The following is a 27,419-nucleotide window of genomic DNA, read 5'->3' on the forward strand; positions in this document are numbered from 1 at the left end:
TATTTCAGCTGTGAAATGAAGTGAGAGTATGTGCTTTGAATTTTTAATTTTGTTTCCCTGTCTGGGGAAGAATGTTGTGCTTTTAGATCATGTTGCTCCAAAAATAGAAATTTCTGAATAAAGACAAAATTTGGACTTTCACATCATACCCAAATGTGAGTGGCATACCTATGAATTACTCTAATTAGGGAATCACTTTTCTGGAGCCATGTTTTAAGGTTATCCTGCAGCATAATATACATTTACTTTTGACATGAGGAATGAAAATAATACAGACTTTATGGCAAATTTTATTTTGCTTTGTATCATTTTTAGGTGTATTTCCGCGAATTCTGAAGCAACTAGCTATAGTACTGCATAAAATAGGGCAAATACGATGCTAATCTTGCTCCATCTTTACTTAGGAAAAGTCTCAGACATAGCAAAAGTCAAGCCTGAATAAAAGATGCCTAAGTTCTGCTGTATATACCTTCTAAAGATGAGAATGCTACACAAGTCGTGTTTTAAACTGCTATTAGCTATAGATGCACTTGCTAATGTGCTCAGGTAGAATAATCTATTGCTTCTACTCTGAAGCAGTGTGCAGTTATATTCTAAAAGTCTTTAACCATATGTTCACATCAAAGAATGGAATAATGTGCTAATCTTGTATGTAAATATATATATATGTAATACTGTAATTATTTAGATTGTTTGGTGAGTCTTCAAATTATATTTCAACATTAAATTCAAATTTGAATGAAAACTTTACTTTTTGATGGAGAAACATTATTCCAAAGTGCAGAAGAGAACTGGCCTGACACCCATTGTAACTTTGACACATATAGTAGTTGATCCACAAAAAATTATTTGAAGAAGGGGAACAGACCTGACCCTGAACATGTATGTGTACTAATTTTTTCCATCTTGATTTAATCAGAAGTAGTTAGCAGAAAACTTGCCAATAGTAATTTCATAGTTAACTACAATGGAACAGCTGAAGTTGTAGTAATAATATTTTTAAATAAATTGTTCTTGAATCCAGATGATAGTTTCTGATTTAGAGATTTTTTTTTTTTTAAGAATCCAAGTGATGCTGTACTTATCTCCCTTCCAGGTGATTAATTCTTGTAGGTTATTTCTTTAGTTTAACACATTATTCCTACTTTCTACGCTAGAATTTGTCTAACTTTTGTTTTCACTCCTTCAATTTTGTAACATATGAAAAGGAGGGAGATGAGTTGTGTGGTGTTTTGATTTTCTTTGTTTTAAAGTGAATTCTTACTGAATATCATTCTTCCAGAAAAAGTTATATTTTAAAGAGTAAAAGATGAATTCACACTGTAGTAGTGGTACTGGTTTTTTTTTTTATCTTTTGAAAGAAGAATGCTTGTCACTATTAGTGGTAGACATATGAAACAGTAAAAGATTTGCCATTAGAAGCTGTTTGCAAAATGCATTTATTTTGTACCTTGGTGCTGATAAACAGAATAGATTTTGTTTGCAGAATCACGATGACATTGAAAGATGTTATATAACCACCATAATTTTGGTTAGCAGGAACTCAATATTGTGTAAATATCAGAATAACCCAGCTGACTGCAGCAGGAGGTTGTGGCACAATCAGATTGATTTTCCATAATGAATGTTAATAATGATCAGTTAATATTAACTACTTCTTTCTGCTGTGTGATAGATAAGGGCTCCTGTTAAGTTTCGGATAACGTGACAGAGCTTTTAGTGCTGCGTGACATCTCATACAAGCATGGAAAAAGTCCATCCTGTCCGAGTATTGTCAGTTAAAGACACTGTGGTGGGTTTTGTGCCACTCTGCTTGCTCCTGCGTAGGTACCAATGTCTCAAAACATTTTGAGCAAGCATCTAGATAAGTCACAAAAGTAGAATTGCTTCAGAGGTCACAATGACTTTGCATAATGAGTCCATTAGATGCGGTAATCAATATCAAGCTCTTGGATCTTATGAATATTGATGAAGCAATTGTAGTGGGGAGGTAGATGGGGAATTGAGATGCATTTTGATATAATCAGAAAAACAGATAATGACCTAGGTAGAATATGGGTCCAGTAACCACCTTACAACATTTTTGAACATTCTAAGTTATCATTAATAATGGAAAAGCCATTATGGCATTTGCAGGGGAAAAACATTGTACAAGGCTTGCATTGCCTTCTGCTGGCACGATGCTTCTAAAGACACTGATGTCACTGAATCGTTTGATGTATTGTAAAATCAGTGGATCACAAGGTGAGGAATTATGTCACCTTTACAAGAGAATATAGTATCAAATGTTGAACAAGAAAATGAGAAGGTAGGTAATAGGGCACTTCTCACCTACTGTGGCAGCACTCGGAACCTGAGAAAGCTGGGATAGCTGTCTAGCATCCTGCATACTCAATGATTTTAACTGCTGGTCTCTGAATTGTTTTTATGGGGGTTTTTTCGTTCCCTCTCTTCTGTAGAGGAAAAAGAATCGCGAAGGTTTTGTGAGGAGTCATGATACTAAGCTGATTTTGTGTATGTGCACACAGGTGTGTGCCTCTGCAGGTCTGTGTTCCATGCAATGGCTGCATCTCTCTGAGCCCTGTAAGCAGCATACAAACTTCTAAAAATGGCTGCTGATAGCTGAAATGTAAGAAATGGCTGAAATATGTTACACTGGTATTAGAGAGTTTACAAGCACAAGCACTTGCAGTTATATTATATAATCGCCTGATACCCAGCTCGGTTATCAGTCTGCAGAATGGGGTAAACAAAAACTTCGTACCTTGCAGAGCTTGACCTGAACATAAATAAATAACTGGCAAACACAAGGAGACTGAGGTCAGTTCAGGCCTTGTCCTGAGTGTGGGACAAATCAGTCAGATAAAAGAGGGCAAGGGGAGAGACACAGAAAATGTGAAGAGAAAAAGTTGCTGCTTTTAAAGTAAAAGAAGAATCCCTGACAGACCTTGACAGGCTGGACAGGTGGGCCCGTGCCAACCTCACGAAGTTCAACCAGGCCAAGTGCAAGGTCCTGCACCTGGGTCATGGCAATCCCAGGCACAAATACAGGCTGGGCGGAGAATGGATTGAGAGCAGCCCTGAGGAGAAGGACTTGGGAGTGCTGGTGGATGAGAAGCTTAACATGAGCAGGCAATGCGCCCTTGCGGCCCAGAAGGCCAACCGCATCCTGGGCTGCATCAAGAGGAGTGTGGCCAGCAGGTCGAGGGAGATGATTCTCCCCCTCTACTCTGCCCTGGTGAGACCCCACCTGGAGTACTGTGTCCAGTTCTGGAGCCCCCAGCATAAGAAGGACATGGACCAGTTGGAGAAGGTCCAGAGGAGGGCCACGAAGATGATAAAAGGGCTGGAGCACCTTTCCTATGAGGACAGGCTGAGAGAGTTGGGGCTGTTCAGCCTGGAGAAGAGGAGGCTCCAGGGAGACCTGATAACAGTCTTCCAGTCCCTCAAGGGGGCCTACAAGAAAGATGGGGAAAGGCTGTTTAGTAGGGCCTGTTGCAATAGGATGAGGGGTAATGGTTTTAAAATAGAGGGGGGTAGATTTAGATTGGAAATTAGGAAAAAATTTTTTACGATGTGAGTTGTAGAACACTGGAACAGGTTGCCCAGAGAGGTGGTGGAAGCCCCATCCCTGGAAACATTCAAGGCCAGGCTGGATGAGGCTCTGAGCAACCTGATCTAGTTGGGGATGTCCCTGCTCCTTGCAGGGGGGTTGGACTAGATGACCTTTGAAAGTCCCTTCCAACTCTAACCATTCTATGATTCTGTGATTCTATAAGCATGGAATTTTAAGTGTGAATTCAGTAGAAAAGCTCTGGCCCGTGAAAAGAAGGTGCACGATTTTCATTGCATGCTGTTTTGCCTGCGTAAGCAACAAACATGGTGATGAAGCCACAGGTTTTCTTATTCGGCAGTGGAAATGAATGGCTCTGAGTCAGAAGTCTAGGTCAAGGTTTGTAAGAAACTTGGTTCTGCTAGCAAGCACCAGCTCACTCAAGTCAGTACAAAATCCTGAGTCTCGATTCCTATTCTGGCGTTTACTTAGGAAAACCAGTATGCAGAGAGATTAGGTTTTTTAACATAAAACTTCAGGATTGTATCTTTTACTTAGGAAAATCACACAGCTTCCAGATGTGGTGCAAATGTGTGTGACTAATACGCACAGCATGCGTAGAAAGAGCAAAATACAGTTAGAGCAACAAAAAATTTATGTTGACAGAGGGCATTTCAAAAGCTAGATTTCCAGATAGTAATAAGTGCATTTAGCTGCAATTGTTCTCCAGTGACTAAAATAAATACCTAAAAATAAATGTTGTCTATAAATAAGTATTTGGCCTAATGCCAGATTTCTCTGCTGTTTGTGGAAAAGCAGAGGGAAAAAAAGCCGTTGCTGTGACTGGTTTTCCAGTATATGACCTATTTTGACCCTTACTCTAGCACTGCTGAAATGAGACCAGTGTGGCTGAAAACTGTCACTCACAAGTCCCATGCCAGCAGAGAACTGCACAAGGGACATTCAGAGGAAACCAGGCATATCGGTTTTGAGATACAAGTTTGAAATTACAAAGGAATAATGTTACATGATTATTTTTTTTTGTGTTAAACGTTGCTAAAATATGTGACCTTGACTAGATTTGGTTAAGTCTTTAGTAAATACTCTTTTGGGGTTTTTTTTAATTTATTTTACAGATAATAGATATTATTATTGTTGTTGTTGTTGTTATTGTTATTATTATTGTGGTTCTTTTCTAGTCTAAATGAATTTTGAAGGGCCCTTCTGCTTCTTCCAGATAGTGCTGAGACGTTATAAACGTCACCGAATATGCAAGCTTACAACACTGATCATTTTCTCCATCTTGTAGTGTTCTCCTACAGTTGGTGTCCAGCTGGACGCTGACAGTGTCTCACGCTTGGCATAGAGTTACGGTTTGTCAGTGGTCCAGCATTATGACCCACTGTTTCACTGCCTGTCCTCCATGCAATATTTTTTTTTGTTTCCGCTTGGTATCAAACGGAAATCCCTACCTCAAATTTCAGTTCCACTTATGACAGTTTCATTAGTGATGCCGAAACTTGAAGGCATGAGACATTTGCAACTGTATTTACTTTTAAAAAATATTATACGCCTTTTTCTATGTGGAATTACTCTGCTTCTCTGTAACACCTGGTAACACCATTAGGGTATTTTGCTGTCTGGCATTGCGTTTATAATTTTGATTTATAATCATATTTGTATGGTTCGAGGCTAGACCTTGTAAGTTCATTTATTACTTGAATTTTCCTGTTTTGATTACCAGGATTCTGGGAATATAAACATACAGATGCTAGAATATTTTTCAATCATTTTTTTGCACACCCTGCAGATGATGGACCACTAAATTAACATCACTGTACTGTGAGTTCTTACATGTGTGTATATTTTAAGCTTCTGCTCAGTAAATGGGTAGAAGTTTCTTCTGTATCTTGCAAGGAGTTTGATAAAGTATGTATTTTATTTTGCTATATTTCTATGAATTCCTAGATTTCTAAATTTTAGAAAATGGCTTCTTCATCTTAAAAACTGCTTCCATTATGCCTTTGTTTTGATAAAGTACTTTTTCATCCAAAGCTAGGAATGCAAACTGAGTTACAAATGTCTTTATGAGCAAGTCATTCTACCTTCTCACAATCTTACTATGGTTTTAGTAACAATTGTTTTAAATTGTGCAGGATCTATTTTAATGTTGCATTATAGCCTTCATTAGTCCCAAAGAGTGAATCATGGCTCTGAAGGTATTTACTCCTCAGCTATTTTTTCTGCTGATAGTACTAGTTTGCTCCAGAATGTTACAGCTTTCTGTGCTCTCCAGCAAGCCACATGGTCACTGTTGAGCAAATAAATTCCATGCTGCATCTCCGATGGCTGTGCTTACATGTTAAATATGACAGACAGGAAAGTAGTAAAGTTGCTACTGTAGGCTCAACCCTCTGAATCATGGTTGTTTGAATTGTTTCAGCTGAAAGTGCTCCAGAGATTCCCTACCACTGCTCCTGCACCACCCTACCTGGAGTTTGGGGAGCGCAGCTTTTTCACAGAAAGTCTTTGAAAAATGCCTTCTTTCCTGTCACTTGCTGTGAACGGATTGGTTTATATAGTTTCGTGACATTCAGACCTTTCATGTGCATTTCCATCATTACAGTCACCATACAGCTCCCTTCAGTTCGTGAACTGAAGTAGAATTAATTCTATCTGCTTGAGTGATGTTTCTGAGTGTGCATGTGTGTGATTTCACTACTTTGCTCAGACTTGTGCTGGTTTTGGCCTTGACTTCTTTTTACCTTGTTCCTTGGATAGGCAAGGTTCTTTCTGCAGGTGGGAGTACTGGCTCTCAGAAGATAAATTTTAGATCCTTGTTGGCCTCTCTATGAAGTTTTCCTTTGCACTATTGGGATTTCTTGATTGTGTTGTCATTTTGATTGGGTTTTTTTTCCAAACTTCTTTTAAAAGTAATTTTTTAGACATTCCGTAGAGACAGTGTGCCAGGTGACATAGTCAGTAATTAGGCTTTTCATTTCATTGAAATGCCTACAGGTTGCACATACTTAGTTTCTGATCCATTTTGTTTAGTGTTACGTGCACAAACGTGGACATTAAAACAGCCTGCAAAATCTGAGGATTTTTATCTTTTCTCAAAAAATCGTGGCAGCTGCCAAGTATCTTATAAAGATTATCATAATGGTATGTTGGTTTTTATCTTTCATTTTTGCTTTTTAAACTTTTAGGGCCAAATTTATAATCTTAATTTTTTGTTAATGTCAATATTTTTTTAACCTGAATGGGAAAAATATCAGAGCCCTCTGGTGGCTGCTCCAGCATCTGTAGATGTCTCTGTAAATAACTGCACAAAAGTTGGTTACCAATCTGCCACCAAAGTGAGAAAAACCCAAAGTGCATGCTTATTCTCACATGCAGTCAGATTAAATCTTATTAGTTGCACTTCTGGTAATCATTTCCATTACTACTTGACTTACTAACAGTTTTCTAAAATAAGTGCAATTTAGATAAAAATCCTGGAACCCTTCCAGCCATATGCATCACTTCTTTGCGACATTACTTGCATGAATCACTGGTTTGTAATGTGCATATGCAAGGTCTTGGGGAAGAGGTACCCATTCATGTGAATTTTGAACCCTCTCTACCTGAGGTCGTTCCAGCTTATTAGGAGGACATAACCACAGCCACAGCCAAAGCCCTGGTCTTTGCTGACAGAGAGCAGTATATGATACAGCCCTCCGTAGTTTCATTTATTATTTTGTTTTCCTATAAGGCCCCAGCCCATACTCTGAGGGTTCTTCTGTTTGAGGATTTTAGAAGAATCAAGACAAAGAAAGGACACTTGTATGTAACACAGAAATAAAGGGATTCAGCTTGATTATTGTTTCAGATGCTTGGAAAGGCTAAAGATTCTGAGAAACGAGAAAGTTATTGAAGATATAGACAGGAATATTATACTCTTTTTCTTCCTTGGGTACTCTTGGATTCAAAATGTACATATATGGTTTCACTAGCTGGAGAAAAAGAAATCAAATGCTTCTGGAACTGATTATGTAAAGGCAAAAGATCTCTTCCCATCTTTAAATGTACGGGATGGTTTTGGGGAAAAAAAATTTAACTTAATTTTTTTTACAAAAGTTTAAAAGATATTAAATTCTTTGCTCTTTATCCTCTTTTTTTTTTTCAGTCTACTTCAGTGGCAAATATAGGGGAAAAAAGGAAAGAGACAAAATGGCAATATAAACATTGAACAAAATAAACCATAAAGCAATGTACTCTTTTTTTTTTTTTTTTTTTCAGATTGCAGAAAAAAAAAAATCAATCTACTTCTATGCCATTTTTGGAAAAAAAAAAGTTATCTTTATTTTCTGCCTATTTTGCTCTTGTTTAGTATAAACACTTAAATTCTTTTTCAACACACAGTTTTATTTTTATTGTCTTTAAATAATGGAATTTTGTTCATGTTTAAAATAGAAATATTTTTGGCTTTCCTATGCAGTATCTTAAAACCTCATGATTTCCCCCCATTAGATAGATTTCCTTCTATAGCTGATGAACGACATCACTACAGCAATGTTGTATGGCCTGTAGGAAACCATGCTGGAGGGGTCTCCTGGATCAGAAGGTTGAATCCTCTTCTGTTCAAGTCCTGGTGCTCTCTCTTATCTACACTAGTGTCAACCAGACCAGTCCATAAAAATCACTTAAGTGCTGTCTACTGGATGAAAGGAAAGGGAGGAGAGATAAAACCCTATAAAATACTCTAGTGTACATGTTGAAAAACAAGTAACTCTTTCACATTGACTCTTTATGAGGGTTGTATAACTCCACACAGCCAAAGCCTCAGGGTGCCTTGCCTTCTTCTCTTTCTTAATGTATAAAAAAAAATACTTTTTCTGAAATAAGAGCATCTGTTGCGGGAGCTGCTGTGGAACAGCCATTCCAGCTTGCTTCTCTATGTCGACAAGCACTTACATTGTATTTGCCATCCTTTTTGGACTGCTACAAAAGTCTCTTTCTTACAAAGTTGGCAACTAAACATTTGGAAAAATTTAGACTAATTTTGCCAATTCAAAATATTTCTGGTGACTGTACTATTCATAACAGGAGTATAAGGGCATGAGCCTTTTCTTTTTTTAGTGCTATGCTAAGGTAGAGCGCCTCACAAAATATAAGAATTTCATTGTATACCAGTACAATAGAAATAGCCTATTCCATTCCTCCTTACTGTCTGATGCTGCTGTCCCAGCTCCAACTAAATGTAACAGTAGAGTATTTAGACAAAAAAGATATTTGCAGTTGAGTAATATGACTATTATTCAAATTGATAATGCAATGAGCAGACAAATCGAATCATACCACTTATGACTTATGCATGGTGGCTGGCAGTGTTATTACATTAGTCTAATAGAGCTGACTGCTGAAAAATGTCATGAATTTCTGGGAATGTGAAATGTGGACTTCCTATGCATGATTTAAATTTGCATAGTAATGATATATGATTCCACGCAAAAGAAATCCAAAATGTGTCTTCATATAATTCAAAAGGTACTTGATTGTACTGCTGGAAATTAGTTTTTTCTCTCCTCTGCTCCTCCCAGCTCCTCATGAGTTTGCAGTGGTGGCGAATAACGTGTTGGGAAAGACCAAAAACCAAGAGGCGCTGGTCATAAGATGACTAGAAAGCCTCATGGTAAGACTAGAAACATGAAGTGAAGTTCAATTCTGCGCTTAGCAAGAATAGAAGTTAGAACAAAATTCCAGAAACTGAAGGGGGAGAAAAGTAGGTTAAGGAAAATGAATGTAGTTGGGGTTGGTTTTGTTTTGTCTTTTGATTTACACAGAAGTAATAAGGAAGGCATTTTTCCTTAGAATGGTCAGGAATTTGAGGTTCTTGAGTGAAAAACAGCATTATACAAAAAGTTTGCAGAAATATAGTCTTTATTTGTGTAATAGTCATGTTTTCAGAGGTCAAATGTGCAGATTACTTGAATGAGTAGATAGAGCACAATTCATATTGACATCTGTAGCGTAGTTTGTGAGCCCTTTCACATATTTGCAAAGAAAACGTTCCAAACATGAAAAGAGCTTCAGAAGTGTTGAAATTATTTCCTGAGTTTACAAGAGAGCTTGAAACAATAGCTATGAGGTGTGAATTGCTTCCTTCATTTCAGTTAAATGTAATTTGAATTAACATGCTTGTATGTACCTACTTTGCTAAATCATAGTTCAGATAACTAGGATTTAGGAAAGATGATTTATGGACCATATCTGCTTAGGCGTGTTTGCAGATCCACGGGACTTTCATTTCCACCTTTAAATTTCTATCTAATCTTAAATTCCTAAAACTTCATCATCCAGTTTCACTGAAAAGTGAAAGCTTGTTTCATGAGGGATATGAGTTTGGCTTTTCTCTAGCTTTAGGACGTCCATATGTATTTTAAGCATGATGAATGTTGTTATTAATCTTCCTACAGAAGGTGAAGTGGTTGGGGAAAGATCTTACCCTACCTTTTCCTTAGTCCTTTCCCATTTTTCTGGGCAGGGAAAGTAGCAAAACAGTCTGCTGGTATTTGATGGGCAGAGCAGGTCTGTCAGCATGGCTTAGCCCGCCAAATTTTCACCTGCGCGAGGTGGTTATCTGGTACTCCAAGACAAACTCTACTGTAACGCACAATGAGCAAATATGAAGTGATGTTAAGAAATGGATGGTGCGACAATGGTAGAAGTATTAAAAATATTGTTAAACAATTAAGTTTATAGTATGATTTTTTTCTGTTTATTTTTTTTTTTACTCTAACTGGCGGTTGCACATGCAAAATAGTCCTGAGAAAGGATAGCAAAGTCTTTGATGGACTTCTATACATCAGGAGAATATTACTAGTTATGATAATAAAATAATGATTGAAGAGCATAGCAGGGACAGCTGTAATGGTCATTAGGGAACATATTTCTGTAAACATTTCCTGAGAAAAGTTTGAGAGCGCTCTGGTAAAACCAAGAAGCGGCTACTTGTAAAACTAGTCACAGGAAATCATAGCCAGCATGGGTAATACTTAGCAGAATATTTGGTCACAGGGAAAATACTGTCACATTTATAAAATGCCTACAAATCTGCAGCTTTTAATGCATAAAATGTGTTGGAAGTTATTTCCAAGTTAATTGTACTGTGTCTGTAACCTGCTGCAGTAGTTTTTAACTGAACTGCTTTGCAGACTGGATGAGCATGTCCATTACATGAAGTAGTTTCACCTGCAATTCCTTGTATTTCTTGTAAAATATTACCCAAAGTAGAATGAAATAGTAAGGAGGCTCACATTGCTTCCACAAGGCATCAAATTAGGTTTGGTTTTCAGAAGATGATTTTCAGATGTGCTGAAGTGCCAAGTGCTCTTGGCTTTCAGGAACACTTAATAACCTCAGCCAATTTTGAAAGTCCAAGCCTGAGAGCTTGGAGGAAAAGTAGTAATACAAAATGCATGTGAGGCTCGCCCACTTACTGTGTTCACTAGTATGTAATGCTCCAGGAAAACAAAAAGTAGATGCAAAAAGGATCGGGGAGTTTTCTTCTTCCATTCCTGTAGGGATTATTGTGTTCCTTCTGATTAGAGGTCCTCTAGGCACTGGATTTCCTCTCTTGAAGGTATCATTAAAGCTATGATAGTTCTGAAGAGCTGGCAATTTCTATCATCCAGTTGCAAATACATCTTGAGGAGACAGTCCAGGAAAGAATGAATTATTTATCTTAGTAAATAATACTACTTGCATTAAATTATACATTCAGCATTTATATTCACAGCTAAGATCTTTTAAAATCTGTTTTACTACAAGCAACTTCTGGGGAAAACTTATTCCATGCCCTGTTATTTGATTATTTATCATTTTTAAATGACTACTAGGAAGAATGAGAATTGATTTGAGATTCACTTGAACCCATGATCAACATTTTTATAGAAGATGAATGAAGTTCTTTTTTATTGTTTGTTACAGTTCTCAGAATCAGTCTTAACTGTTTTTATATAATTGCTCTGGAGCAAAAATTAAGAATACCTTATTTTTAACTTCATGGATTTTTAATTGTAGAACCAGTAGAATTATAGAATTATGTGTATCAACTTGCATGCATGTATTTTGGGTTAAATTCTCCAAAAGCGTATCTTTTGCTTTTGTTGTAACCTCACCAAACCAGCATCAGTTTGTGCACTGATGTTAAGGAACCTGTAAGGGAGAACACTTGGCTTCAGAATCACTGAAGAGAATTAATTTATTTCTTTCTGCTCTCTCAGATATAAAGTAATAAATCTCATCTGAGAATCAAAGAGCTCTCTACTGGAACAGAAAAGCTGTTTGTTTAAACAAAGGTCCTGTACTCTTCACTTTCTACAAACTGGAGAAAACAGATTTTTTTTTTAAGTGTGTTAAAATTAAATAGTGCTTTTTCAGGCAGTGAGGTTATGCTGCCATTGTTCTTGCTCTTCCTGCTGGTGAAATTTATGGATTTGCAACGTACTTCATCAACATTCTCACTAGATTTTAATTAATTTTAACTATTGATATTTGGATTGCTGTTAAAAGTCTTACAAGTAATTCATTGCCTGTTAATGCTCTCCTGCATAGCGCTTAATTTCTTGCCATAAAATTTATTATCTAGCTGTACCTTTTCTGTTGGCATTTAATATTTTCTAGCTTGCTGATGTGTAGCTTTCAAGATGAATTCAGTATTAATATTACCTTTTCTACAGCTTCCTTGCTAGACTTAATCATCTTTACTGTAGCAGCCCAGGAGACTACTAGAAAGATGATTCTTAGCAAATGACATTAATATTGATTGCACATAATGAAGTCCGAAAATGTGTAAAGACAGTAGCAGCACTAGGTGTCTTTACTGCATATAAAAAAGCAAGTTAAGTTTAAGTATTAATACTTTCCATATTCAATAAAGCTTTAAAAATAAACCATCCATCTTTCCCATCAGCAATCTCTGGGTCTGAGAAAAGAAGAGAGGTGAAGAAAGTCAGTGCCACTCATAGTGCAACATGAAGTTTATTAATAGAGTTTGTATCTCTTTTCAGGGTAATTATGGATGCTTCAGGCAAGTGGAAATTGTCAAATCTTTTCTGAGATGAAAGTTACTAGGAACAGAAAGTCAAGTTATTAACCTCTAGAGTTTTAGTTTTAGTTTCACAGTATAAGAGTACCAATGCTAATTTTGTATGGCGGAAAAAAAAAAACCAACCCTTTCATACTACATGTGCTTTGGCCTTTTTATTCTTTTATTTTTATTTTGTGGGAGGTTTCTTGTGTTAGTTTAAGTACTGTTTTTCTTAAAGGTTACAAAGAAATAAAGTGACCTTAATTGAGTAGTGACAATGTTTCTTTTTACATTTGAAAACTCCATATAAAAATCAAAACTTAAGCTTAATTATCTGTAGTTGTTTTAAGATCTTGCAAACTTACCAAGCTATTTGGAACTTTTTGTTCAAAAAGTGAGTGACCTATTTTTGGAAATCCTGCAGGCGGAATGGTAACAGTGCTGATATTTACAGATCTTGACTTTACTCAAGTTGCCAGCACTTTATCCATGTGCCTGCTGTTTATATCTGTTACAGTGATCCGTAGTTTCAAAGATATTTGAAATCATTATGAAGTTGTCGCTACAGGACTTGTGACTTAAAGCAGTAAGAGTACTTAAATGAAAGACTCTTTTTTTTTTTTTTTTTTTAAAGTGCTCGTAAACCACAGTTATATCCAGATACGGGTGACTGACAGTATTTCCTGACAACATCAAAAGGGATTAAAGTTCAAGTGCAGGAAGTCCACTGTCCTTCATGTGTGCTGACTAGATGTCCTCAACTCACCATGGAGTGAGTTATCCCTGAGGATGGCTTTCAGCCTGAAAGAAAACCACTTTTGTTATAGTCTGTACTGTTCTACTGAAACCTTTTTGGTATGGATAAACTAGTAAAAGGCATTTTAGTGTGAATGCATACTGTATACTTCTACTTTATATTGTGATTGCAATTCCGATAAGAACTGGGGAAAAATTATACCTTTGTGGTCATCACAACAGGCTCAGAGCAGGGATTGTTTCTACATATTTGTAGAAATTATGAAAATTATCAGATACTTCACTGAAGGAACTGTATTTCCATTTATATGCTCACAACGATTCTATGATTCTATAATTATGTTTTGTAGACCAGGCTCAGTTTTTATCAATGTTACTAGGGTGGCAGGGTTATTTTGAATTAACGCAAGTACTTGATGAGGGAGTCCTTTTGAAGTTCAGGAGCAACACAGAATAAGGTCATGGAAATTTTGCAGTGGAATTGAGTTCTTGCAAGAAAACCGTAACATAGCAGATTTTTAAGAAGAAAAGTATGTATTTCAAATCTAGCTTATGTTCCTAAACTGATGGATTGTTGTGCTTTGAAGAACCGTTTTTCAGCAGGGTGTAGATGAAGACTTTATTGCTACAATTTAATCTCCCACGAAGAAAGTTGTCTGGCAGACGTTGAAATAAGGCTTCCCTTTTGTGCAGCTTTGCATCATCTGGTTTGAAGTGGGAATAACGTAACAAGCATGAACACTCTGCCCTTTTTGCCTTCTTATTCATTCAAATTGGAGAAGAAAGTAGGTGTTGAAAGACAGTAACAGTTTATCTTTGTATAGTAATGAGGAGAATTCATCTGCTTTGATACATAACCTGACTCTGCTTGGCACGGAAAAGGGCTTGTGCAATACAAACCAAAATGTGGCTACTGTGGCTAATTTTAGACTTTCTGGCCTTGACAATGTCCTTTATTGCAGTTATTTTTATGTATATATTTATTTATTTATGTTTTTGTTAGGTCCTCAGGCCATGTGAGTTATGGCAGAATGCCTGGATTTCAGTCCTTGAATTTGGCTAGTTATGTATCCCCTGCAGGCAAATATTCTGAGTCCTGGTCTCTCCCCAGGATATCCATTTACTCTCCTCTTCTGCATTCTGACTATTCATTATAGCTATAAAAAAGACCATTATGAGTGACAGATAAAAATCTTTTGGAAATAGTTTGCCCACAAAAATCTTACTGTCTAGTTTAAGCTAGATAACTTTTTCTCCTTACATCCTTCAGATGCTGAAAACTTGTTGTCTAGATGTCTGAAACAAGCAGTCCATTGGGCTGACAGAATTAAGTTTCACATTTTTCCTTTTTTTGCCATCCTCACATACTAGTGGTCTGTAGTGCAGGATCTTGCTTGCTATATGAAAAGTTGTATGTGCTTTGTACCACAAACAAGTCAGCAGTTTTGAAGAAAGATGCTTTTTTTTTTTTTTTTTTTTTTTTTAAATTTAGGCACCTCGATGACTCTTTTCCCCATTCCTCTGAGTCAGAGGAATGCTGTACAGCTGCTTGCCATTGGAAGTTGAAAGATGGGGGAGAAGAAATAGAGAAAGAAGCAGCATATAATCTTGGAATCATAGAATCATTTAGGTTGGAAAAGATCTTTAAGATCATCGTCCAACATGAAGCCATGTTCCTAAACACCACATCTGTGTGTCTTTTAAATACCTTCAGGGATGGTGACTCAAGTACTTTCCTGGGTAGCCTGTTCCGATGCTTGACAACCCTTTCAGTGAAGAAATTTTTCCTAATATTCAACCTAAATCTTCTGTGGCGCAACTTGAGGCCATTTCGTCTTGTCCTATTGCTTTTTACCTGGGAGAAGAGACCAACACTGACCTTGCTACAGCCTCCTTTTAGGTAGTTGTAGACAGCAATAAGGTCTTCCTGCAGCCTCCTTTTCTCAAGACTAAAAAACTTCAGCTCCCTCAGCCACTCCTCATAAATCTTGTGGTCCAGACCCTTCAGAAGCTTCATTGCCCTTCTTTGGATGTGCTCCAGCACCTTTCTTGCAGTGAGGGGCCCAAAACTGAGCACAATATTTGAGGTGTGGCCTCACCAGTGCCAAATACAGGGGCATGATCACTTCACTACTCCTGCTGGCCACACTGTTCCTGATACAAGCCAGCATGCTCTTGGCCTTCTTGGCCGCCTGGGCACAGCGTTGGCTCATATATCAACCAGTACCCCCAGGTGCTTTTCCACTAGGCAGCTTTCCAGCCATTTTTCCCCAAGCCTGTAGCGTTGCATGGAGTTGTTGTGACCCAAGTGCAGGGCACAACACTTAGTGTGGTTGAACCTTGTACAATTGGCCTCGGCCCATCAATCCAGCCTGTCCAGATCCCTCTGTAGAGCCTTCCTACCCTCAAGGAGATCAACACGCCTGCCCAACTTGGTGTCGTGTGCAAACTTACTAAGGGTGCACTAGATCCCCTTCACCGGATCATTGATAAAGACAGTAAACAGAACTAGCATGATCTAGGATCGTTACTGTCTTATGAGTTTCTAGCAGTATTTTATTAAAATTCTCAGGTGTGCTTTTGTCTTTTGTCATTAAACAGATACAAAGCCAGGCTGTAGTGTGAGAAAGCAGGCTCTTTCCCTAACTTCTTCTGGTTTGGAACAGACTTTACACCTGGCTGTATTATATGTGTGGCGATGATGTTGCAGGTCACTGCAAGGTTAAAAGTACTTGAATTAGAGGAGCAACAAAGCTTGGCACTGGAGTTCAGTAGGTGCTGTGTTAAGACCAAGTTCCGTTGAGAGGGGGTCAGTCATAGGTTCATTTCACTTCTTTTGTTTTACAAAATCAAAGCGGTGTCCGAAAGAAATTAATTATAAATATTCTTCAGCTATAGACAGTTATATATTGCTTGCTATATGAAAAGTTTCAAGACTTCAATTGTGTATATTATCTGGAACAGAAAGGGAGGACTGTAGGAGACCTTAAGAGTTAGGAAGAAATTTTCCAACTGACAAGCTATTGTCTGACAGTGTGCCCTATAGAGCAATTTCTCCTTTTTTTTTTTTTTTTTTCCCCTGAAGCATCTGGTATTTGGGCAACTCTGGGATAAAGCATTCAGTTAAATATGTCCATCCTTATAGCAGTTCCTGTGCCTCTTTGTCAAACAGCTGGTTTTCTTACCTAGTGGGTATAGGCTAAGGTAGTTTTACCTGGATTCCCTTCACGAGATATTAACCTCCTGTCCCACTATTATTAGGTGCCTGTATTGCCAGCTTTGCAGATTTGGTTTCTCATTCACTGTATGAGTCTCTAAGAGACACATTAGCAGGCTGTAACTTAATTTTCTCAGAATCTTATTGGGATCTAATTTCATGTACTGCTATTTGTTGTTATGGAAACAGTATAATGAGTTCAGTTGTATAAGGGTGGAAATATCGCATACAGTTTCTGTTCAGGGTAAAAATGACAAAATGGCATTTCTATAAATGGTGTTCCAGAATAAACTGCTTCAGTGGGACTCATGAAATTTTCCTTCCAGCTAATTCTTCATCAGTCTACAATTTTTAAAGTAAGTGGCAGAAGCAGCATTTTAAAAATAAAACTCACAGAAGGCTTTTTATAAAAGTAGCAGGACCCTTACTCTTCTCATTTAAAGTGCAAGAAATAATCAGAAAAGCCAAGATGTTGTGGCAAAAAGTGTCCTCTTTAATACCTTTATTATATTAAAGAGTATGAATCTACTGTATCGTTCTTTGCAGGATGATTTTAGCTGCCAACTATTTTAACTAAGAGAATAATGCTTGTAGAGTGTCACATAATTTTTTGTCACAAAAATAAAATTATGTCCTAGTCAATTTCATAAGAGCAGACGCCATCATGCTTGAGATCTTGGTTCCATTCTAGGAATCTATATAGAAATTTGGCAAAAAATGTTATAGGTGTCATTTATGTAGGTAAGAGCTCTATCTATGTGGATAAGATAGATGCAATACTCGTATTATTTATTATTTTATTATAATATCTAAAATATAGAGTAAATCTAAATTTCACTGGAAGTGCTATGTCCCTGTCATCTGATACTCAAGCAGATTTACCGTTGACTTTTATTCCTGTATCAGTTTAGAGATGGAGAAATGTTTGAATGTTTTGAGATCACCTCACACTTGGTGTAGCACTAAATTTACATTAGTTGTTAGTCAGACTTATTCCATAAATTGGGGAGCATTTCTAAGAAGATATCATCATCAGTATGATGAAAATAGAAAACCTGAAAGCCAAAAAGATAATACTTGCACTAAAGAGGTTATAAAGCGGAGAAATACTATCACTTCTTGAGCAGGAAAAATCTATTTCTGCATTAACGTCCTTAAATAAGACTTGCAAAGGTGTTAGATCAATTGCTTCACTGTTTAATTAAGGAATGTGAGATGCAGAACAGAACTTTACATCCCTAGGATTGGGGTTAAACAATAGATCTGCAGCTGTGGATGGAGCTTAACTTTCATAGAAAAGCTGGTAAAGTTCTTCTGTATTCCTTGGAATGTTTGCTTTGTCGTCATCTGCCATTTCCAATCTGTCCATGTGGCAAAGCTCCCTATCTTTTTTGCTCATATGAAACATTCCATGTTTTATTAACATCATTTTAAAAATCAAATTAACTATTTCCAGCAATAATGTTAGCTAAAACCAGGCAAAACTATTTCTCTTCGTAGTTTTCTACCAACCTTTACTTAAAGCTTATATTTCAAGAAAGACATTACTAAGTGTGCTGAATTATGAAAGAAATTGAAACACCTGGTTAGTAATAAGCTGTGTCACCTTGGTGTGTTCTGGATAATGTTTGCAGCTGGTTTTGTCTGTACAGCATCAAGGAGCACACCAGTATCTGTGGTGGGGCCATTACTGCCAGTAACGTTTGTATGAAGTCAGGGTGATGATTACACTGGCGTATGTGTGCTCGGTGGTTGTTTTCTTGTAGTTTGAATTATAGTCTGTGCAGGTTTAACGATTTGTAGTACAATAAGCAAAAAAGAGACTAGGTAAAAGATGTTCAGACACTGAGAGAAACATTTGAAATTATTTATTATTTTTAGGAGTATTCCAGAAATTTAAATGTGGGCTTATGTAGAATTTAAGTAGGCTAGGTTAATCATTTGGGGTGAAAAACCGAAAAAAAAAAATTGTCCAGATTTTTTTCTCACTTTAATAAACACTGTTTTCTCCACAATACTGCCTTCAACCTCCTCTAATTGTGAACTGCTTATTAATATACAAATACAGAAAGCAATTTATCACATAGTCATAAACTAGGTTTTGCAAAAGACTATTCAAGCTTAATGAAATCAGACCCTGGCAATCTGGCCAAATACCAGAGTCTAAGGCAAAAATGCCATGATGGAAAAAGACTGCAAGTTTGGCTCCTTCAGTTTTCATGTCTACCTGAAAATGTTAAAAGAGTTTTGTCATAGACTAGAAAACATTTTTGTAGCATCTGAGGCCCTGGTGCTGGTAAAAAGCTGACCGTTATCTCAGAGGAGACGGAGATAGATGAGGGCTAAGTGGACCAAGTATCTGCCCTAGCAGGGAAGGATCACTCTCTGTATGCTTCTGGCTGGAATGGAGAGAAGGGGAAAACTTACCTAAGCCTATAGGGAGACCCCATGCAGATAGCTCTGATCGTTTGCTACTGTTACTAGTAGTAAAATTTATTTCTTTGTAATTTGGAAAAGTGAGAAATCCAGGTGACTTGTTTTAATTATGGATCTTTTCTCTGTGTGTGGTCTTAAGCTGGTTTTTCCTATGTTTAGTCAAATGGACGAGATGATCAGAACATAAATAATTAGAATTAAGCTCAAATGTGTGTGGAGATACCCACCTCCAAAAAGTTGTCTGCTCTTTAAAAACAAACAAACAAACAAACCACAACAAAACAAACAAACAAACAAGCAAAACCCAGAAGTCTTAAACTGGTAGCACTGCTGTTAACTTCTGCTTATTTAATTTACCTCCCCTCTTTCTCTAAAGAGAGACATATGTAGTTACATCAAGAACTGGCTGGGATTGTCCAACTCTTCAGGTCAAAATTGTTTAAATACCTTTCTTTAAAATCACTCTTAGATGTTGTTTGGAACATACTAGCTGATGAACACTTCCAAATTATCTAGAGCTACCATTGTCCAATCCAGTCTGCATTTGAAATTCTCCTCATACATGTACAAACAAGAGTCTGATTCTTCCTTTTTATTAATATGAGCTTTTACTTGCTAATATATTGCTGAAAAAGAAGAAAAGGGTGGAATTAAAAAACTGTCAAATAGCGTAACTTTTTCTCCGAGTGATCTTAGTTTGTATATTTTTCTTTAAATAGCATTAATTGTCAGCGTAATTATAAAACATAGAGGAATTAATGTACTAGGCATGCAGTCCCTATAGACAGGGAGAAAACTTTATACCCTGAAAATTAATCAGTATAAGGAATGTCTTGTTATTTTGTGAGCATCTTGATGGTCATTACATGAGATAATTTTTGCATTGCATATGCTAAATATAATCATTATGCAATGAGTATGTGATATATGCTATATCAATGAGTATTGATATAGGCTTATGTAGTTTTGTTTGGTTTTTTGCATTTGCAGAACCTTGCTAATACTTCCTTCGTATTGTTCTAGCAGACTTGGGATGAGGGAGGAAAGACAAAGATAGAGGAAAAAACCAAGATGCATTTCTGGCCTGCTGGTGCTGTGTGTGTGAGCGTGTGTGTGTGTATATATATATGTACACACACCCACGCCACCCTTATTGCCTGTGACACATCCAAATGTTAGCCCTAGATCTGTATGGAATTTTACTGCATTTGTGCACTAAATAGGTTGGTTGAGTAAATATTTCACCCTGAAAATTCTACATTTTTCCTTCAGAAGAGGCAAAACTTTTTTTTTTTCTGGAAGAACTGAGCTCTTTGTTTAATATAATGGTGAATTTTTCATGTTGCTGCTTTTGCCAAAAGTGGAGGTCTTCTGTTTTGTTTTATGAAAGGTATTTGTAGTACCTTTTGGAATACCTTTGGAATGCCTTTTAAAATATCTTTAAATGCTAGTGAAAAGAAAATTGTTGTTTATGTTGAATTCAGTATCCAAGGGAATATTTACCTAAAGGTTTTTTAATCAGGTGTTAATGTGTGTATGTTTCACATAGAGGACCCAGAGTCTCTTTTGCAACACTATGGTCCAAAAGCACAGCGTCAGGAGACTGGTAGTAGAGACTGTAAAACCTTGAGAGAAGATGGTGATGTGTAAACGTACTGGTCTTGTTGGAAATAACAAGTAATCTCACATTGTGGTATATGACATCTTTGACCAAAATGTACATATTGCTGATATTCTCAAATGTATTTGACAGAGTTGTCTGGTCCTCTGAGTTTGAAAGAAGGGGAAGGAAAGGATGGATGCCTGTGCCATACAGGACAACCCAGGGCAGAGCAGAGTGTTGGCTTGCCTGACCTACCAGATCGGGCTGTTCCCTGCAGGCGCCACGCTGTATTTGAGGGGGTCTGGGGAGCAGCAGCCTCACCCCACCAGTATCGAGCAGCAGCCTCACCCCACCAGTATCCTTTGACATTGGGCACTGCAGGCAGAGGGGTAGAGAAGCCAGGTTTCCCCGTTTCCTGTCCCTGCTGGCTCTTATCTGCCAGAGAAATCACAAGCAAAGGACTTGGCAATTTCCTTTCCCACCCAAGGAAGTGGGATAGAGTGGAGGATCTCCCCCACCCCTCCTCTGCATTCATACTGAGCTATGGATCTCCCTTTTCTCACCAGCAAGGTTGTGTACCACTGAGTGGTAAGAAAAAGCTTGGAGTCATCTGTTAAAAGGCTGAGTTGTTGGAGAGTGGGATGTGAGGAAATTTTAAAAAGGTAGCTCCTTAGGGGAAGTTCCCATTATGTTTTTGTGTTGCTGTGTCATTTAAAAAACAGCCCTCTGTGAAAGATTACAGATGAGTGAGTGAACATTTAGTTCAAAATAAATAATGAAAGTTAGACTGAGGATGGTTTGACAGTATTTTAAAATTAATGGCCTGCCACAGAGCATTTCACTTCTCCCCCCTGGCCCCCCCGCATCTCTGGCGGCCTTGACAATATAAATGAGTTCAGTAAATCAAGTTTATGTGAACTAGTTTTTGCTGCTTTTAGTGGAATTATTAATGACACTATAATGCTGTAGATACTACTGATTAAACTCAAGTTATTGGTAAACTACAAATTGGCAAACTTGAAAGCGGAATATTGAATTATTATTGTAACAAAAATATACTTCTGGCAGTTAAGCAAATGATACCTTTCTTTAAAAAATGGTTTTGTTCACAGTCATCCAAACTAATTTGATGAAAGAAATGCACATCTATTTTTGTTCAGATAAGCATCTGGTTTTAGGAGAAATGTGCAGTGGTTTATGTGGGAGGCTGTTCGAAGGGAGCAGCCCACACATGAAGAACTTGTCTTTTTGTACATGTAATACAATTTAAGGGAGATTTTTTTTTTTTTTTTTTTTAAAACAAGAAGCTTAATTTCTGTACAGAACTCCAAACTGGTAGAAGCATCACATAAACATGTGTTTCAGTGCAGACGTTTTCACAGCTACATTATTTAGAAGTGTTTGTCCAAAGCTTTAGTGATTATGTCTACAGCAATAAGGATTCGCTTGGCAGTATAATTACATACAGGATCTGGCAAGAGATGTGATGGATAATTAAAACTTTTGCATTCACTTGTTTTAAAGTGATCTTGCTTTGATTGCAGATTTCAGTATTTGGGCAGTTTCAAGGAGCAATGACTGGATTATTGCCCCATCCCACTGCGATTTATAGGAAAGATGTCCTGCACAGACTGAGTGTTAGCAGCCACCTCCTCTGCTGTCAGTGGCAAGCTCTGCAGTAACTTTCCTTCTCATGGGTCCTCTCTGACTTGGATTTTAAGGAGAAAATAAATGCGAAGAGTTTTCTTCAGTATTAGCCTAATCTGTGGTCACTGTGCTTGCTATTGAGAGTTTAGTTTGTAGCAAATTAAATAGCTAGTAGCAGCATAGCTTTAGAATGGATGAACAGCAGTCATTGTAGGCAAGCCTAATAAGTATGTGTTAAGATCCTATAGGCTAGCAAATATTCATTTTTATAAAAAATAAAGAACAAAGAAACTAAATATCTCTTAGTGGCAAGCCTTGTTGCCTGTTAGTAGTCTGAAGTCTACTTTAAAGACCCGAGAGTCTGATTCTCTTACTGTCTGACCATCTTTCCAGCTGAGGTTAGCCTTAGGTTATCTGCTGGCAAAAAGAGCCTAATATTTACTATTTTCATGGGGTGTAAATAGTATACAATTACAAATTATTATTACCAGTAATTTAATTGAAAGACGGTGATAATGACAAATACAGATACTTATACATTATTAAGAAAATGCTTATTCCTACTAGGTCCTCCTTTTCTGGTTAGGTTGAGCCATCCTTCCTTTTTATTTTTCTTCTTGAATTCTGCCTTGACATTGTAGAAAGCATCTCAAAACAATTCCTTTCATAGTTAAAGGAAGAACTGGACTTTGTTTTGTTTGAATAGAAAATACTAGTTTGCTCATCTGTTTATTTTGTGGTGCTGTCGTGGGAGGGCTGGGTGGCAGCAGTAGGTTTTGTGTGTCACCGTGGGAGCACTGTGGTTCGTGGTGACTCTCTGGCGTGCGCAGCACGGCACAGTCCCTGTGACTGCCTGCAGTCACACTCAGAGCAGCCACTCACCTGAACCACTTTGATTTAGTCTCTTTAACCCAAAGACCATTGAAAACAAAAGGATTTAAGCATGATTTAAGCCTTGATGAAACTTGGGTCTTCAAATTGTGTGCCTGGTAAGCGGGTGTGCAGAGCACCATCAGGTCCTCCTGGAGGTGCTGCAGGTGTGTCCCACGACTGAGTCTGAACCTGCCTGAAGTGAGCGCAATTTTCTTGCCAGGTGTAAGCAGAGAAAGTTGGTTTTATAGCTTTTCTGGGAGTCCTCATGAAACCTAAGCCAATAAGCTATCTTAAAATACAGATAAGTAAGGAATACTAATACTGCTTATAAAGAGTTTTTGACAGCAATACCTCTGTGCATGAGCTTAACGTGGCTCTTAACTGAAGTAGGGCGTAGAACAGATAAAGAAACACTGGAAGAGGAAGTTGGGTTTCTATGGGCATGAGCTATGGGAAAAGGAGGAGGAGTGGTACTTGTAATGGATATTTGCTTCTTGTAATAAATAATTCATCTCACCATAATAGTCCCAACCCTCCTCATGTCTGTGAAAGATTTCTGAATGAGCTTTCAATGAACTCCTAAGAATTGAGATAGTCTAGTTATGATAGTACAGAGCTCTGTGCACGTTAATCAGTCTCTCGGAGACGCAAGACGTAAAAGATCCAATAGTACTTCACAATAATGCATCTTTTTTGAAATTAATTACAATTCCTGTATTTTACTGGTAAAAATGAGAGGGAGCATGTGCAGACGTTTAGCCTGTGTGTTGCTTTGCAGAACTATTCCATTAGATAGCAGACTGTGGATTAATAATTAAAATGTATAATGTAGGCTGTTCTGTAAGTGTGTTTGCTGAATGGGGTTGACCTCTATTCTTTGACATGATACAAAGCAAGTTCATAAACTGTATTTAGTGTATTGATAGTGATTTGAAAGCTATTTCAAGGTATTATATGAGCATTTACAAATAAGAGTGCCTTGTCCAGCTCATAGACAAGACCAGAAGCAGCTGCAATTGCTGTGGCTGCTTCTGGAACCTAGGCAAATTCATTTTGGAAAAATGGTGTATTTTCCAGTATATCCATTTTCAGTTATTCTGGAAATAAACAAACAAAAATAATCCCTTGCAGGGCACTCAGGCACAGGAAGGTTTGAGACCACCCATTCTGATCAGTTTTTCTGTGGTTTTGTCACTTTCTGTACATTATAGGCTTCCTTGGGCCAAAAAGCCAGGTGTCATAGTGTGCAACATTATTCAGGAGATACCTTCACCCCCTTACAAAGCACCTATGAAAATAAGTCACTTCCTTAAAATAGATATAAGTAAAAAAAAGAAAAAAGAAAAAAGTAGACTTCTGTTGAACACCCTGTGGCACTATTTTCACTTACCTATTCTGAGAACTCTGTTGGTCTTAGCAGTAATTCTGAAACCAGGAGAGATGCTTTTGTGTCATCAAGGTGATTTATAATGAAGTTGTGTTAGAACAGTTCTTAACTTTAGTTTAGTTGTAATCACAAAAATATCAAGCAGAAGTGGACAATCTGAGATCAAGAGTGGGAGCTGAACTGCCAGATTAAAACACTGACAGGTGAACATAGACCAAGGAAAGGAAAAACATTGAGAAATTTGGTTAGTGGTTCTTTACGGATTTAATTTAGAAATTTATATATTACTTTTACTGAGTGTGTTCCTTTTTTTTTTTTCCTTACTGTGTAGTAAGCAATTTAACATCATCTTGCTACCCTGTTTCAGAAAGATTTTGTGATAGCACCCGTCCTGTCTACTTTGATCAAAAACCTGAATTTGGGAGTGTTGAGAAAACAAAGGCACAAAGAAGTACAGTGTACCTTAGCTTCTCCATGAACTAGTTTAGATGTAGCATATATATATATATATATAAAAAGCCGTTTATGACAGAGAGTGACAGTGTTCCCAGCTTACTCTTCTTGTCTAAGTAATTCCTTGTATTCACAAAGAAAGCTTTAAAGAATCATCAGAATGTGTCACTCAGGGTGGGATGTGGGGGCATGTGGAGCAGGGAGAGGAAAGCAACTGCATCACCAAGGTTACAGTTTTTGGTTCCTGATAATTCTGCCCTTGTGCTTGTGAGCAAGGGAAGTGGCGTAGCCTGGTTCCCCGTGCCTTTCCCTCTCGAGTCTCTTGTCATACTTAGTATTTATGCCTTGGCATAGGGTATGCCATATGACAGAAAGGGTGGAAATTGCCAAATGAAGAGTCTCTTCTTTTTAAAAGAAAGAAAATAACTGTCCTTCAGTAGCAGTCTGCAACCGTAAATGTGGCAAGTAAACAATGATAATGTTATGTGTGATGTTCTGCAAGATGTCTGCAGAATATTGTAATAAACTTTTCCATTATTGGTTTCCCCAAACAATTTGTGCCTAACAGCACTAGACAACTGCGGTAAACACAGCGATTCAGTTCTGCATCATAAATGTTTCCTGGAATAGGAAATACAACATTTTTTTTGAACAAGGGAAGAGGAGGACATTTAAGTCAAGCAGCCTAATTTCATCCATGTCTCTTTGCCTAGTGTTTCCTGCCAACTGGCTTTCTACCTTCAGAGGTGCCTCAGCTCTAGAAGCCAAGTAGCCTGGAGATGTAAATAGCATGTAGGTCTTCAGAATCTGGGCCACATTTGAGATGCTGTTCTGTACACCAGAAGTGGTGTCAAAAAGTGATATAAAGTTGGGGGTCAACAAAGGAACAAAAAGAAGTGTGACTACTCGGTGGATCAAACAGGGAGGAATCCAGGCGTGAATGTTCAGAGAGTCAGAAGCCCCGCTTGTAGAAGAAGCTAGCAGAGCACAGCAGTTTTATCTAAGCTTACAGAGTGTTGGCACTCTCTCCTCTGCTTTTGGCTGGTGTCTTGGGATAGATGTGTGGAATGTGATGCAGCAGGGGGTGGGAACTTTAAAGAGGATGGAAGATGGAAAACAGAAGGAGCTGGCCCAGATGAGTAGGCTGTGCTAGTTCCTAGTACAGGGTGCAGAAGTTGTTTCTAACACTTTGATAAGGAGGCTTAAGCTCCTGAATGGCAATTACCAGTGCAGTCTCTAGGTAGAAATTGTTCATCAAACTGTAGAATATTTCCTCCTTTCTGTCCCTTTAAGTAAGCATTAATCGTTCACGATGCACGGCAAATCCAGCTTTCCTTTTGTCTTGAGTTGTTTGAATCCACTGAAATAATAAAGGATTTCTGGGAACTGCTGCTTTGCATGTTTTTTTTTTTTAAATTGCTGCCAAGATTTGGATCTATCCCTAAGAGTCAGAATGCCATAAGGAAATAAATTGGAGCAAAATTATTTTCTATGGCTGTCATTTCTTTGTTCAAATTAACTAATTGTAAGTTTACGGAATAGATTGTCTCTTAATTTCGTCAATGAATCTCGGAAATTACCTGTGGCAGGAAAGCTACAGTTGGGGCTTTCAGGACTGCTGAAATAATACTTTCAGAAGCATCATCAAAAGCAGATAGAAGCAATTTTCCCATACTGCTATTGAACAGCAGTTTAACAACCTGGGCACTGATGCCAGGAAGAGGCTGACTATTACATTACAGCCATAAGGCTAACTATTACATGAAGTTTCAATTTTGCAACTGCTTTCCTTTTATTTGTATAAGTAAATTTAAAATCTGTATTCTGATACTAATCCAACCAGATCTCACAGGATATAAATAACGTGGTCACATATAGCAAGAGTCCTGGTTTTGTTTAGGATTTAGGTTGCAGTGCCTCAGCTATCACTGGATGCCTAGAGGGCAACATCAGATTTTCTTGGCTTCAGAGCTGAGTGCTGGCAGATAGGGCTTCATAAGGTTCAGCTCTGAGTTTAACTGAAATCTTTTCAGAAGCATGGGTGAAAATACATTTTGCCATCCTGAGGGTGACAAGCCAGGGTTTCCTGCTTTGGGAATGGTGAATGAAAGCAAAAATACATAGAGCTAATCTGAAAAAGCAACATTCCTGCTCTCTCTGCGAGGTAGGAAAAGGAAGGCTAGGAGCTGCTGCTTTTTAGCAAGGGCCACCCCAACCGTTAGCTCAAATGGCACAACCTTTTAGTCTTCAATAGGAATCTTGCTTTTCCAGGATTCTGTTGGAAGAAAAGGGAACTGTGAGGCATCAGAGTTACAGGTGTTAAATCAGCTGGTGATAGTCCAATATGAAAGAGGCTATGCAAATGTAAGAGCATTTCATTGTGTAAAACTGATGTACTTGTAAAATTGCACCTCTAGTGAA

General features: G+C 37.7%; 1 protein-coding gene across 1 annotated transcript in view; it reads left to right on the top strand.

Annotated features, from left to right (window-relative positions):
* Positions 1–27,419, top strand: part of PRKCE (protein kinase C epsilon) — a 302,674-nt gene that overhangs the window by 133,687 nt on the left and 141,568 nt on the right. The gene's annotated exons all lie outside the window — the stretch shown is intronic.

Source organism: Chlamydotis macqueenii, chromosome 3 (assembly GCF_036417535.1).
Source record: "Chlamydotis macqueenii isolate bChlMac1 chromosome 3, bChlMac1.mat, whole genome shotgun sequence".
Taxonomy (NCBI): domain Eukaryota; kingdom Metazoa; phylum Chordata; class Aves; order Otidiformes; family Otididae; genus Chlamydotis; species Chlamydotis macqueenii.